The following is a 13,384-nucleotide window of genomic DNA, read 5'->3' as shown; positions in this document are numbered from 1 at the left end:
GTTTTGGACTAAGCAACCTTTTCCCTGTCTTGCTCACACCTCCCCTCCTCGCTTCCTAGCCTTTTGCTTCAGGAACCTGGTACCACGTGGAAAATGACCAGGGGGCTGGCGGTAGGTACACAGTCCTGCTGAAACTGGCTGAAACGGGCTGTCAAACTCCCCGGAGCCCCTCCTCCCAGAAGGCTCGCAGTTTTTGAAGACCTTGGCCTGTCGCGGCCTTCTTTCCCTGGCAAAGCAATAAAGCTATTATCGTTCCTCTTCGTCTGAAACTCTGTCTTCGTGTTATATTTTGCTCCCGAAGCGTGGAGGCTGGTTTCCCATACATTATCCCACACCTCCTTCTGGCCCCGGTCTGGGTAAATGGCTCTTCTAGTTAATTGGAGAACAACTCTTTTCTCATTCCTTTGTGTCACTTTCCCTTCCCGCCCCTGCATCATAACCGTCGATGTAAGAGTCTGTATCCCACACTGAACCAGAAGTCCACCAGACAGGCTCGCCTTGGCGTGCTTGGGACCCAGGACGATTCCCCGGGGAGCAGGAAGCTGGAAATCAGTATCAGAATCCCACCATTCCTGGTATTCGTAAATGACTTTGAGATCCTCCTCCTGTTGGCCTGCTCAGTCATTGATAATGAAACGAAAGCATCGGCGTTTCCAAGCTTCAAGAAGACTTCAGCAGGAAGCAGCATTTTTCCAAAGAGGTGGATCCTTCAGAGAACCTTGCTAAAATGAGGTCTGCGGTGGGTGTAGCCATTTTTTGGGTCTATTAATAAATAAGTTTGTCACCTAGGCAAGACATCTGGGGACATTATCCTACAGATATGTTCAAAGAAGAGTTTTTAAAATGCTCATAAAAGCTGAACAGTGACTGGAAAAAGACATTCCCTGGGGAACGGAAACCCTGGGGAGATATATATATATAAGCCTTCCAGCATTTCCTTTAATAACCAAGGGGCTCTCTGGGGCCATTTTAGGCCCATTTTTCCTGAGTAATGTGCAGCCAGAAAGAGGCTGCCTGGATTCTTCCTTAGTAGCTGTGGGAGAATCAGGGCACAGAGAAAAAACCTTCTGTTTTATCTCTGTATGCTCTCCCCTCTTTCTTAGGCCACCCCTCCCCTTCAAGAACATCTGCCAAATCTCTGTAGCACAAAATTAGTAATAATAACACCCTGACATTTATTCAGTACTCAGTGGGTGCCGGGCCTATACCAGGGAACTCACTGTGGGTTGTCTGGGTAAACAGGTAGCAGGTTGCCAGCAGCAACCCTGAGGGACTAATGTCATCCCCAAACAGATGCAGAAGCTGAAACTCAGAGGTTGAGTTGCCCAACCCTTGTAGGAACTTTGAAATCGAGGAAGGTGTGAAGCTAGGTATGCGCGATGCCATAGTCCATCCTCTGGGGCCACAGGTAGAGTCACCTTGCAAAGTCAGTGCCTGTCTTATCTGTCTTATGGACGGAGGCTGCTCTCAGAGGCAAGACGAGACACAGCAAGGGTGGGGAGGGCGCAGGGGAGTGGGGATGAGGCAGCTGCTGCCCTATGCCTATGCTCTGCTGCGTCAGCAGAGCCCCAGTGTATAGAAGTCCTGGAGGCCTGCCTCCTAGGATTTTCTGAAATATGCTAAATGCATTAAAAGTTCTGGGACTGATTCCAGTGTGCGTGGGTGTTAGTTTCCACATACTGCCCAGCCATTCTCAGGACACCAGCTGGGTGTCCTACAATGCAGCTCAATTCTGATGCTAACTACTCAGACTCCAGTTTGAGGGTTTGGTCCTACGGGACTGTGCCCGCCCCCTGCCCCGCCCCCTCCAGATGCCAATCGCAAACCCAGGTCATCACTTTGTGCTTCTGACCAACTGGCTACAGCTTGGAGGTTCTAGTGACCCCCTCCTAGGGCTTGTTAAGTTTGCTAGAGCAGATTTCGGACGCCAGTCACTCGTCCGGGTTCTAAATCAGAGGTTCCCATGACTTTCTCCCTGGGCTCGAGAAATTTGCTGGAACAGCTCACTCACAAAACTCAGGAAACCTTTTACTCACTAGATTACCAACTTACTACAAAGGGTATTAGAGGATTCCGATCAATAGCTAGATGAAGAGGGGCGCCTGGGTGGTCAGTTGGTTAAGTGTCCGACTCTTGATCTCGGCTCCGGTCATGATCTCAGGGTTCGTGAGCTTAAGTCCCGCGTCGGGCTCTGAGCTGGTAAGGTGGATCCTGCTTGGGATTCTGTCTTTCCCTCTCTGTGCCCCTCCCTCTTTTATACTCTCTGTCTCAAAATAAATAAATAAACTGAAAAAAAATAGCTACATGAAGAGATACTTAAGGCGAGGTCCTCAATAAAGGAGCTCTGTCCTCATGGGGTTTACTTGGAGATGTTCTTGTTCCCAATCTGGAAGCTCTCCAAACCTCCTCCTCTGGGGTTTTATGGAGGCTTGATTACATCACGAGCCAGTCCCCAGCCCCTCGTCAATCCCCAGAGGTCAAGTGGGTAGGACTGAAAGTCCCAACCATCTACTCCGGACTGGTTCTCCTGGCAACGAGCCCCCATCCTTAGGTGCTTTCCAGAAGTCACCTCATTAACATAAACCCAGTTGTGGTGAAAGGGGGCTTGCTAGGAACGACAAGACCCCCGTTTTTACCTTTACGGCTCTGTTTTCAGGAACTGAGGACAAGAGACCAAATATTGAAACCAAAGATGCTTCCATTGCTCTTATCTCTTAGGCAATCTCAAGGACTTGGGGAGCTGTGAGCCAGGAACAGTGGATGAGGACCAAGTGATGTGAGAAATACATTTTGGTCATCTGAGGGACCAAATAGGTATTTCCTACAAATTGCAATATCGCATGCATCTTCTGGGAGTTAGAGCAGTTGGGCAAGAGCAGCAGAGAGGAGGCATAATGTAATGGAAGAGAGCATTACACCTGATTAAATCCCAGGGTGGCCAGTTCCTGGTCATGTGACTCTGGCCTTGCCTCATTTCCTCATCTGTAAATGGGGGGTGGTTTTGTACCTTACACAGAGGACTGAGCGGTTTAAATCAATTAGTAATTCATGTATAGTGCACCATAAATGGTGGTTCCCTTCTCATCAGCATATGGTCTCTCCACAGACCCATGGAAAACTCACAGTGAGTGACAAATGGAGACTTGGATGAACCTCGGGGCCTCTGAGAGAGGTGCTACTATGGTCACCTCCATTTTGCCCTCCAGACATCAGAAGATGACAGCAAGGCCTCAGTTATGTCTTCCCTGGTTGCTATGACTGTATAAAGGGTTGGAGGTTGGACAGGTGCCAGGAGCAAGCATTCATTGGTTAGCAGGGTTTCCAAGTCAGGATCCGGGAGAGAATGGTGGTCATTGCCACGGTCTGCCACGCGAGGGCGCCGCTGTCAGAGCCGCAAGCCCAGAGGGCGCCCAGTCAGTTCCTCTAGTTACCTATTTTTCAAAGGCGGAACAGGTGGCCAACTTCTTGGTGACACTTCCATGTCATATGCAGGCAGAATGTCTTTCCAAAATAATTTTTCCTGACGTCCGAATGCACTGATCAATTTCAAGGTTTTGACCTAGTTATTTCGAGGCAAATTTCCAAAGAATCAGTAAGGCTTACCAATCACTTTCTGAGAGTAGCTTGACTCAGAGAAGGAAGGGCTAGGAGGGTGATGAGAACGGATGCAGGGTGGGTTGGGGTAGGATTCACGGGAGGACAGGTCACTGGAAAGGGAGGAGCAGAGGAAACTGAACACAAGTCCCGGCGCCCGTCCAACTCTTCCTCCACCGTGATGAGAAAAACACACAGACTTAAAAGGGTTCCCATTATCCTACTTATGGCTGGGCAGGGGAAAGGGAGGGAGGGGGTGCATGTCCTTCAGGGACAAGCCCCTCCCCACCACTGATTTTCAGTATTTCCATCTCATCTCAAGAAGAAAACCCCTCCCCCTGGGTCTTAAGCAATAGCTCTTTCCCATTTACCTGTTCAAACCTGTGAGCAAGTTGGACAGGGAAACACCACCACCTCCATTCTATCAGAAACTGAGCTTCAGAGAGCCCAGTGACCTTCTCCAGATCATTCAGCGAGTGAATGACAGAATCAGTGTGGACCCAGGTCTGTGTGACTCAGCCTGAGCAGTATGGTTGCACAGGTTTTGCATTATCCAATTGTAAGAAGGGACGTGCACTTAGGGGTCTCCCTAGATGTGTAGATATATAATCATAGTTTTCCAAAAAATAGCAATCAAGGGTCTTGAGTGAAGGTACCCTTTTCCTAATTTGTCAAAGTTACCGTTTGAGCCCTCAGAAGTCCTAGCATGGCTTCAATCATTCCTCTGTCTATAAGTGGAGCCAATGGGCTGTTTCTGAAGTCTGGAAGATCACCCTGAGGGCTGCCCCTGCTCAGTTGGCCTCCTCATGCGCTTTTGCTCAGGCTAATTCCAAAGTCGACTGAGAACCTTCTGAATCCCAGCTAGGACTTTGGGTAGGGATAGAGACTGGAGGTCAGAGGAAGATGCCCTTTGGTGAAGAAGAATTTGGTAATAATAATAATAATAATAGAAAGAAAAGAATCCATTCTCTACTGACCAAGAAAGGAACAGAAGCACCAGTAGGGTAATAAGGAACATGGATTCTGACACCAGACTGTGGACCAAATCTGGGCTCTACCACTTACTAGCTGTCTGGCAGGCAGTAAGCTCCTTAGCTTCTCTGAGCCTCAGTTTCTTCATCTGCAAATGGTGGGTAAGGAGGGGTTGCACGTTTTCAAAGATTGTTGTGAGTATGAAATGAAATAAAGCATGCAGAGAGGGCTTGACATAGGGCCAGGCACAGTCAGGGCTCTGCAGATTTCAGCCGCCATCATTGCTATTGGATATCAGGTCAGCAATCAGAGATGCAAACCCAGAGAGTGGGGCTGGGAGCGTGGAAGTCACGGACCTAGAGCTGAGGACCCCTCTGCAGTCCTGGTCGCAGCCTGAGGAGACTGGGCAGCTGGTGAAAGCGAGCCTCATTCCACCAAGGCCCATCCAGACATCCCACCCCCAACTCTTAGTAGGCAAGGCGTTGAGAGAGACGAGCTGTCCTGGGTGCTGAGCACCCCTGCCCAGTCCTACTAAGTATGCCAAGAATGCAAGGTCCTGACTGCTCTTTGCCCAGACCAGTTTTTCAAGATTGTGTTTGCAGCAAGCCAGCACCCTAGAGGGATGACGTAATGTCTCCCTCCCGATGGAGAACAGGCATGCTTACCGCTCTGTATAAAAGTAGTAGCCTCCTCAAGGTTAGTGATCCTCAGCTTTGACGCAAACCCACTTTCGAGGACAACATTGATCTGTGTGACTTGGGACCAGAGGAGACTGATGTCAACATGATGCTCACACTGCTTTGCGTGCCACAAATAACCAAGTCCTTTGTCACTGACCCAGGACTGCCACGTCTTCTGCCAGGACCCACGAAAGAGTATCAGGCTAGCTTATTATCTCCAAAGGAGATCTCCCAGGGCTTTGGGAGCCTTCGGGTTGGAAGGAGGGGCGGTGGGGGGTGGGGGGCGGTGTCATTTAGATATTGTTTTTATTTTTGAAGCTGTGTCTGACTCTCAAACACATTAGGGGCAGCGTAAGAGGAAAAGAACACATTGAAATTCATCAACGCGTCTGCCCCTCCCCACAGAAGTCCGCTTTGGCATCAACACAGCCTTGGATGGGGCTTTTGGAGGCAGGCAGGCAGGTGGGTTCCCCCTGGCCTCGGGGAGGCAGCAGGCAGGGATGCTTTATTGATATGCAGTGGTCAGCCTCTCCTGCACCCAGGAATGGGGCTGAGGCTGAGTGGCTTGAATTTCCAGGGGTTTGAAAATTATCCCATGTCACGAATCTTCAGCATCATTAAAGATGAAGGTAGGGAGGGGCGCCTAGGTGGCTCAGTCGGTTGAGCGTCCGACTTCGGCTCAGGTCGTGATCTCATGGTTTATGAGTTCAAGCCCCACAGCGGGCTCTGTGCTGACGGCTCAGAGCCTGGAGCCTTCTTCGGATTCTGGGTCTCCCTCTCTCTCTGCCCCTCCCCCACTCATGCTCTCTCTCTCTGTCAAAAATAAACATTAATTTTTTTTTTTTTTAAGATGAAGGTAGGGATTTGAAATCACAACTATCAAGGGTCTCCTGTTTTTCTTTTATTAGCCATTCTGTGTGTGTGTGCTTTGCTGCGAACCGCCTGGAACCCTTGTGGGAAAGATGAAAGATAAAAAAACAAGCTGACCAGCAAACGTCAGAAAGACAAAAAAAACCCACATTCAGGTTCTTCTGATCAATGCTGGTGAAGTTCCAAGGATGTGAGAAAAGGGATTGACCCGGATTTTCAGAACATGAAGTTGACCTGCTCTTTGAAAGCTGTGCGTAAACACAGGTTCTGTAAAACTCCCACTTGAAACGCACGGTGGGAAGTAAGGGATCTGCCCTTGTCATGGTGCTCCCGAGAGGGACACGGCCCCCATCAGGAAGGCTGCGGTTTATTTATTTTTAATTTTTTTAACGTTTATTTATTTTTGAGAGGCAGAGAAAGACAGAGCACAAGGGGGGAGGGGCAGAGAGAGAGAGGGAGACCCAGAATCCGAAGCAGCCTCCAGGCTCTGAGCTGTCAGCACAGAACCCAATGCGGGGCTCGAACCCGAGAACCGTGAGATCATAACCTGAGCCAAAGTCAGATGTTTAACTGACTGAGCCACCCAGGTGCCCTGGAAGTCTGCGGTTTAAAGCCAGGCCTACCTGTATGTAGACTTTAATGTTGATTTTTGTTTTTCAAAAGGGAAAGGAAAGGAGCAAAAAGTGAATTTAGCTCCAAGATAGTCTGCGGAGTTGATAATATAGGAAGAAGGGAGGGGGATTCTCACACTCAGCGGGTCTTAACCCGGGGAGGGTGGGGGAGGGGTGGTCCACAGTGAGGACACCCAAGAGTCTGGCTTCGAAGTGTTTGGAAGGAAGGTTCTACGGAAGGCTGAGGGGTGAGGCCATGATCTCTAAGGATCCTCACTGCGGGGCGTGGGAGGAGGGCTGCTGCAGCTGGTCCAAAAACCCTCTCATGTGAACATCACTCAGGGCTTGGAGTGATGGCTCATCCTGGGGACCAGACCAGCCAGCCAGCTCGGGCAGGGGGAGGCACGTTTTACTTCACAGAACCGAATCACCAAAACACCAGAAGAACAGCAGTGCCCCTGGGTGGGGGACCATGGGCAGGAACTCAGCTGGGGTGTTCCCAGGGGCTGGTCCTCTCCACCCTCTCTCAGCCCTTCTCCGTGACGCTGGGCACCTGCCCTCCGGAGCCTAGCTCCACCTCCAGGGAAGGGGTGCGGAGGGGGTGAAGAATGTCACGGAGGACTTGGTAACTGAACGGCCCCGCCCCGATGCCTGTGTCATCTGAGGTGAGCAGGAACTTCGCCTGGGTCAGTGGCCGCAGAAGCAGGTATGGCCTGAGCATGCCAGCCCCACCAGGCCACGGGGCTAGAGTCCCCAGAAGAGGGGGTCCTGGGCACTCCAGGAACAGCGGAGGCCCCCCACCGTGTGTAAACCAAAGGGAAGGGCCACGCTTCCAAGCTCTGGGGTCTCGGCTCCCTGCTCACTCTTCCGAAAGTACCCATGGAAGCTTCTATGAAGCCTGCCAAGCCCTCTGGGGAGCTCCAGGCATCCCTTCACCCTGGCCTCAGGGCTGATTCCTTGCAGTCACTTGCCCTGTGATCGGAGGAGAAGCTTCTCCATGGAACTTCAGCAGCAGCAGGATGATACCTCATGCGGGGCACTTCTCCCGGGTGATGAGAGACTCTGCACAGGGGCTCAGCTGGTAAAAAGAAAAAAAAAGGCCTAATTTGAAGTCAAAGGCAGGTCCCTCCTCTCAGGTGCCTCCCTGTGTACAACCACATGAGCTTCCTTTTGAAGCAGAAGTGGGGTTGGCCGGGCAGGTGGTAAAGATGCTGACCACTGCCGGTGGCTCCTTCTTCCTCGTTTGCAGCTCCTTTTCCAACCCAAAGTGCCCAGACCTACATCCAGAGCCCCGCTCGGCATCACTGGGACGCAGCCACGTGGGCTCCGACTCAGGCCATCGGTGGCATCCCTGGGTTTGGGGCCAGTGTCCATGAAGCTGCACTGTGTCTGCACACTTTTCTGTCTGCCCCTCACCCCACTCCCCATTTCATCGTTCGTTTATCCCCTGCAAGTGGCTGGGCCGAGTAACCCGCCCCCACCCCCACAAGGCAAGTATAAACAAGCCGCTCTTGTCCCTGGGCAGAAAACGATGCAGACCCCAGAGTGTGAGATCTCCCGGTGCACAAGTCAAGGCCACGGAGCCACTGGCACCAGCCTCCTGGCAAGTAACAGTGGCTGCAGCCGTCAGGTGCTTCTTCTGCGCCACGGTGTGCACGGAGACCGCCCAGGCTTGTCTTACACTCCTGCTGAGAACCTCATGTTACAGAGGAGGACACTGAGGCACCGAAAGGTTAAGTGACTGGCTCAAGTCCACACAGCTAGTGAGTCGTGGGGCTGGGTTCCAGCCCAGCCTGTCCGAGGGGGCTTTCCTAACCGCCCCGTGGCCGGTGCTGCCCCATGAGAGCAGGGGTGGGGGGGGGGGGGTGGGGGGGGAGCATCAATTCATCAGTTCCTGTTATCATGGTGGATGGGGAAAAAGGCAGGAAAGTGGGGTCCACGGGGTGAGGTCCCCTCTGCGATGCTATTCAACTCCTAGAATTCCTTATTCAATTAATAATAATACCTGTCTCACAAGGTTATTGTGAAATTAACTTAGGGCACGTGAAGTGCATCTCCCAGAGCCTGGCACTCGGCAAGTGCCAGCTGATAGCTCTGACTCCTGGGTATTTGTGGCGACTACCACAGGAAACGCTGGTCACCTGTCACCTGTGATGCAGATACAAGGTCTTCAAGATCTTCAAGAACTGTTCATCTTCAAGATCTGGCCTTTAAGATCTGTTGGTTCAGCCTCCTCTTCAGCTCATAAATCGCCCTCCCTTTTTAGTGGTGATAACATTCTGGGGCAGAATAATGACCTTTGAACTAGCCTGCGTCCATGGTTTCCTTCCCTCGGCAGAGGTGGCAGCAGGGAGAGGGAAAGACGCCCGGGGGGCATCGGCATTGCACCCGGAATCCAACCCCATTGCTGCTTGGTGTATGGCTTTAGGCAGACCACTTAACGTCTCCAAGCCCTCCTGGGATTTCCTGGGTGTAAAGAAGACAGGATTAATACCTCCCTCTTGGGGCGCCTGAGTGGCTCAGTAGTTAAGCGTCCAACTCTTGATTTTGGCTCAGGTCACGATCCTGCGGTTCATGCGATCAAGCCCTGTGTGGGGATCTGTGGGGATTCGCTTCCTCCCTTCCTCTCTCTGCCTCTCTCTCTCTCAAAATAGATACATAAACTTAAGGGAAAAAAAACCCTACCTCTTAGGTAGAGGGGAGAATAAAATGAGAAAATGTATTTAAAACTTTGGCTCCTGGGCCTGGCATGTAGCAGTGGGGAATTTTATGTTCCAGGGTGGTCAGAGCAACAGCAAGATTTCTGATCCCCCATGTTCTTCGAGAAAGCTGCCGGTTCCACTTGAGGAGTTTCAAGCTACCCTGCCCTGCCCCCTCCCACCTGAACCCTGGCCGGTCCCTGTCGCTGCCTGGATGAACAGAAGAGGCGCTGTGGCTCCTGAGGCCAGGTCCTAAGAGGCAATCCCATCATCTGCCTCCACGTAAGCCTTTGACACCCTGGGCCATGTCAGAAATGCAGCCACCCTGAAGCCGCCTCGCTGGAGAGACCCTGTGGGGAGACCACCAAAAGGGAGACGCCCCAGGACTCCCCACTGCTGTCGCCCCGCCGTTGAGTTCCACCTGAGCCAAGCGGGGAGGAACTACCCCAAGCCCTGCCCAAATTGCAGTTCTGAGCACAAGAAGCGGTTGTGCGGCTAAGTTCGGGGGGTGATTGTCGTGTGGCCATGGGGACTACAACACCCAACGCCGTTATGCCCCTTGCTAATGCTCAGAACTCTGCAGACCTCATCATCTTTCCATAAAATAGCACTGGCTGGATCCCGTTCCTGCTTAAAATACACTTTCGCCGGCCCCCAACACCCTACGGCCACAGGCAAAGGCCAGATTCTTTGGCACAGCAGCCGGGGGACCCAGAGGGCCACCCAGCCTCACGCCCGCCTGCCGCTGCGGAGCACAGGCGTTGTGTCCTGAGCGTGCCTGGCCTCTGTGCCTGCTGTTGCCTCTGCCCCCCGGCCTCAGGCCTGTCTCCCTTTCTCATCCATCCAAGGTCAGTTCACAGGTCACCTGCTTTTCTATTTCCCTCTCCTTTAGACCAAAGAATAGCCTGTACAACCCAGGAGTTTGACACTGTATTGTGGTCCCTTCTTGGTCTTTTCACCCCGACTATGGGCTGGAGGTGGCCATGGCAGGTACAGTGTCTTATTCATTTTTAAGCCCTTCGTTTATTTTTTTTTAATGTTTATTTTTGAGAGAGAGAGAGGGAACCAGCGGGCGTGCGGTAGAGAGAGAGGGAGACACAGAATCCAAAGCAGGCTCAGTGCTGTCAGGACAGAGCCCAATGTGGGGCTCGAACCCATGAACCATGAGATCACCACCGGAGCTGATGTCAGTTGACTGAGCCACCCGGGTGCCCCCTCGCATCCTTCGTTTAACGCGCTAAGAGGACGTTGAGGTGATGTGTGTGTGTCACGGGTAAGCGTGTTGTTCGGTGTGAGTTATTTACATCAGTTACTTGTGGTGCTGATGACGTTATGTGGGATGTTATTTGCAGTTATTCACGTCAGGAGTTACTTGTGATGTACATCCGTTCGTGTACGCTCTTCACACACTGAGAGACCTGAGGAACCAGCTGCTGTGTGTGGCCTCCAGCAGACCGATGGGCGGCGTCCCTCCAGTCTCTCCAGCCCTGGACTCTCAAATGCAGCAGGGAGCCGCGGTTACCATCAGCTCCGTCATCCCTGGGGAAAGGCCCCCTTGCCTATTTCGATCTGCTGTCTCGTGGCTGTGGCCGTTCTCATCTCAACCCTGCTGTGAGGTCACGGGTTTGGAGGCCGGCAGAAGGATCCCCAAGCATTTCCCACTGTGATCTCACAATACTGGCTCCCGCCCTCCTGGCTCTGCCACAGGGAGCAATTCCAGCTCCCGAGTCTGGAGGGATGTCTTTGTGAAATCTCTTGGCTCTTTAGACATCAGGTCAGACACGAAGCTCTGCTTAGGTGAGCGCCTGACTGACCCACGCCAAGCCCATCGCCTCTCCGTTTACTGATACCCGGGCAGGGAGGGGTGCAGGGCTCTGAAAAGACGCCCACACTGCATCAGCACAGGTGGCCGGACTGTGCTAAGAGGGCTGCAGGAGAGCCCAGCTCTAACCTGGCTCTGCGGGCGTTTCACCATGACCTTGGGAAATTGCCCCTATTTTCTGCCTGGTTTCTCCCAGCTGTGTAGAAACAAATCATGGTAGCTGTCCCTAGGCAGTGTTACTAGCATAAAAGACCTACTTGGGCTCTCTCAAAGGAAGGCATTGCATCCAGGGGGAAGGATTGTTACTGCGTAGAGATTTCGCATTTGCCTGGTCACTCACTGAATGCCCGGCATCTCTGTGCAGAAGACAGATGCCAGTGGTGGTGTTTCTTATTTGTTCATTTCCAGAAGCCCTAACGCTGTGGGCTTTCATCCCCCCGCCTCTCCCAGAGCACTATGCTGGTCTCGATCAAGAGGCACACACGACTGGAGAAGTGGCTGGCTTTGCATTTCTGCTTATGACTTCCGTTCGTTACTGACACCCCACCTCGGCAGTGCGCGCCCGGCGAGCCGTGGCAGGCGCCCGAGCCTGGGTTCACGAACGCAGAGAGGAGCCACAGGGACGGAACAGAGCGGAGAAATGGGAAAGGGGGGTTTGTCGGGATGTCAACTGTTGACATCTAATTAAAACAACTTTCTAAACAAAACTTTACCTATGTAAAGTTTTAATTAGTAAAGATACTTACAGTTACTGCCTCGGACTACTTCCCTTCCAAGTAAAATCAGATGGAGACGATAAGTAGATGAGAGAGAAAGGAGGGCAGAGGCCACCACCGGCTCCTGCTGGACCCCTCCCAGGCGCTCTCAGTGGGACAAGACAGCAGATGGCCTCGGCTGGTGGTGGTGGCACTCTTAGAGCTCACACGAGGGGGAAAAGATTGGGTCTGGGCTCTCTAAAGGTGTCCCCACTTCGAGCCCGCCGCATGCAAACTCCGGCGGTGCCTGGGTCTGCTCGCCCCTTGGGGGCTGGGGACCACCACGCGTGACTGGGCACCGTCAGCTGAATTCCCTCTGGATGCCGAGGGTGGCGGTATCTGAACAGGTATGTCCAGGGATCTTGGCGTACATGCCCCGACGAGGAGCACATTATCTCCTAAACGTGTCTTCTGACCTCACTCAGACAAACATGGGGGATGCATAATGTCGTGGGAAAATCTTGACTTTTCACCACCCCAGCCTGGGCTCAGCCTCCGCTCTGGCACTTACGTGGGTAAGTGTGGACCGTGGGTCATGTGCTTCTTTGCCCTGATCTCCCTGTACTTGCTGTCCTGATGGATGTAAAATGCTTGGCACACAGTAGGTGGCCAGTTCTCCTCAGGGCAGGGATCTCCAGAGCAATCCGCACCCTCTGGCTTCCCTCCCCACCACCCCTGCCCAGGATCGGAAATGTGCTGGGCACATCATTAATTTTCCGTTGTAAACTGACAAGCGAATCACGAATCGGTGTTCTGTTTACAGGCTATCCTAAAGCTAAATATTTGCAAAAGGCTGAAAGACAGTCTGCAAAACGCAAGTGCCAGGGACAAGGAAGGGACCGATGCCATCAACGTCACTGAACACAGTCAGACTGGGGCTGGCTCTGAGTTGATTATGCCAGGAAAATGTGTTCTTCTCTAGGTCAGAAGGTAGAACATTGGATGGAAAATCAGCTCCTCCGTCAGAGACTGAGGTTTTCTGGATAGAAACAGGCCAGGCCAGGCCAGACTGGGCCTGAGCCATCAGCTGGGGCCATGGCACGGTCAAGTCCTTGGGATCCCAATGTCATCACATTAATCACCAGTTGTGCTTGGACAGGCAAGTGGAAAAGCTACGAGGCACTGGAGGAATCAGAGACGGCACTTGGTCAAGGCTGACATGTATTGCAAGTTTCGGCCTCTTAGGAGAAAAACTGAACGTCTCCCCAGTGTCCTCATGCCCCTAGCTCTCCTTTAACTGCTGGGGGAATTGCCGTGGAAAAGCTGGGTAGCAGCGAAGGAGCACGCTCCAGATTTCAGTAAACTCCCCCTCTTCCACACAAAGGAGCATTATGCAGCCACCAAAGATAAGAAGAAAGTATAAGTTGGTAGAGAAATCTGC

The sequence above is a fragment of the Panthera pardus genome, unplaced genomic scaffold (genome assembly GCF_024362965.1).
Source record: "Panthera pardus isolate Hobbes unplaced genomic scaffold, ASM2436296v1 HiC_scaffold_12, whole genome shotgun sequence".
Classification (NCBI taxonomy): Eukaryota; Metazoa; Chordata; class Mammalia; order Carnivora; family Felidae; genus Panthera; species Panthera pardus.
This window is presented reverse-complemented; position numbering follows the sequence as displayed.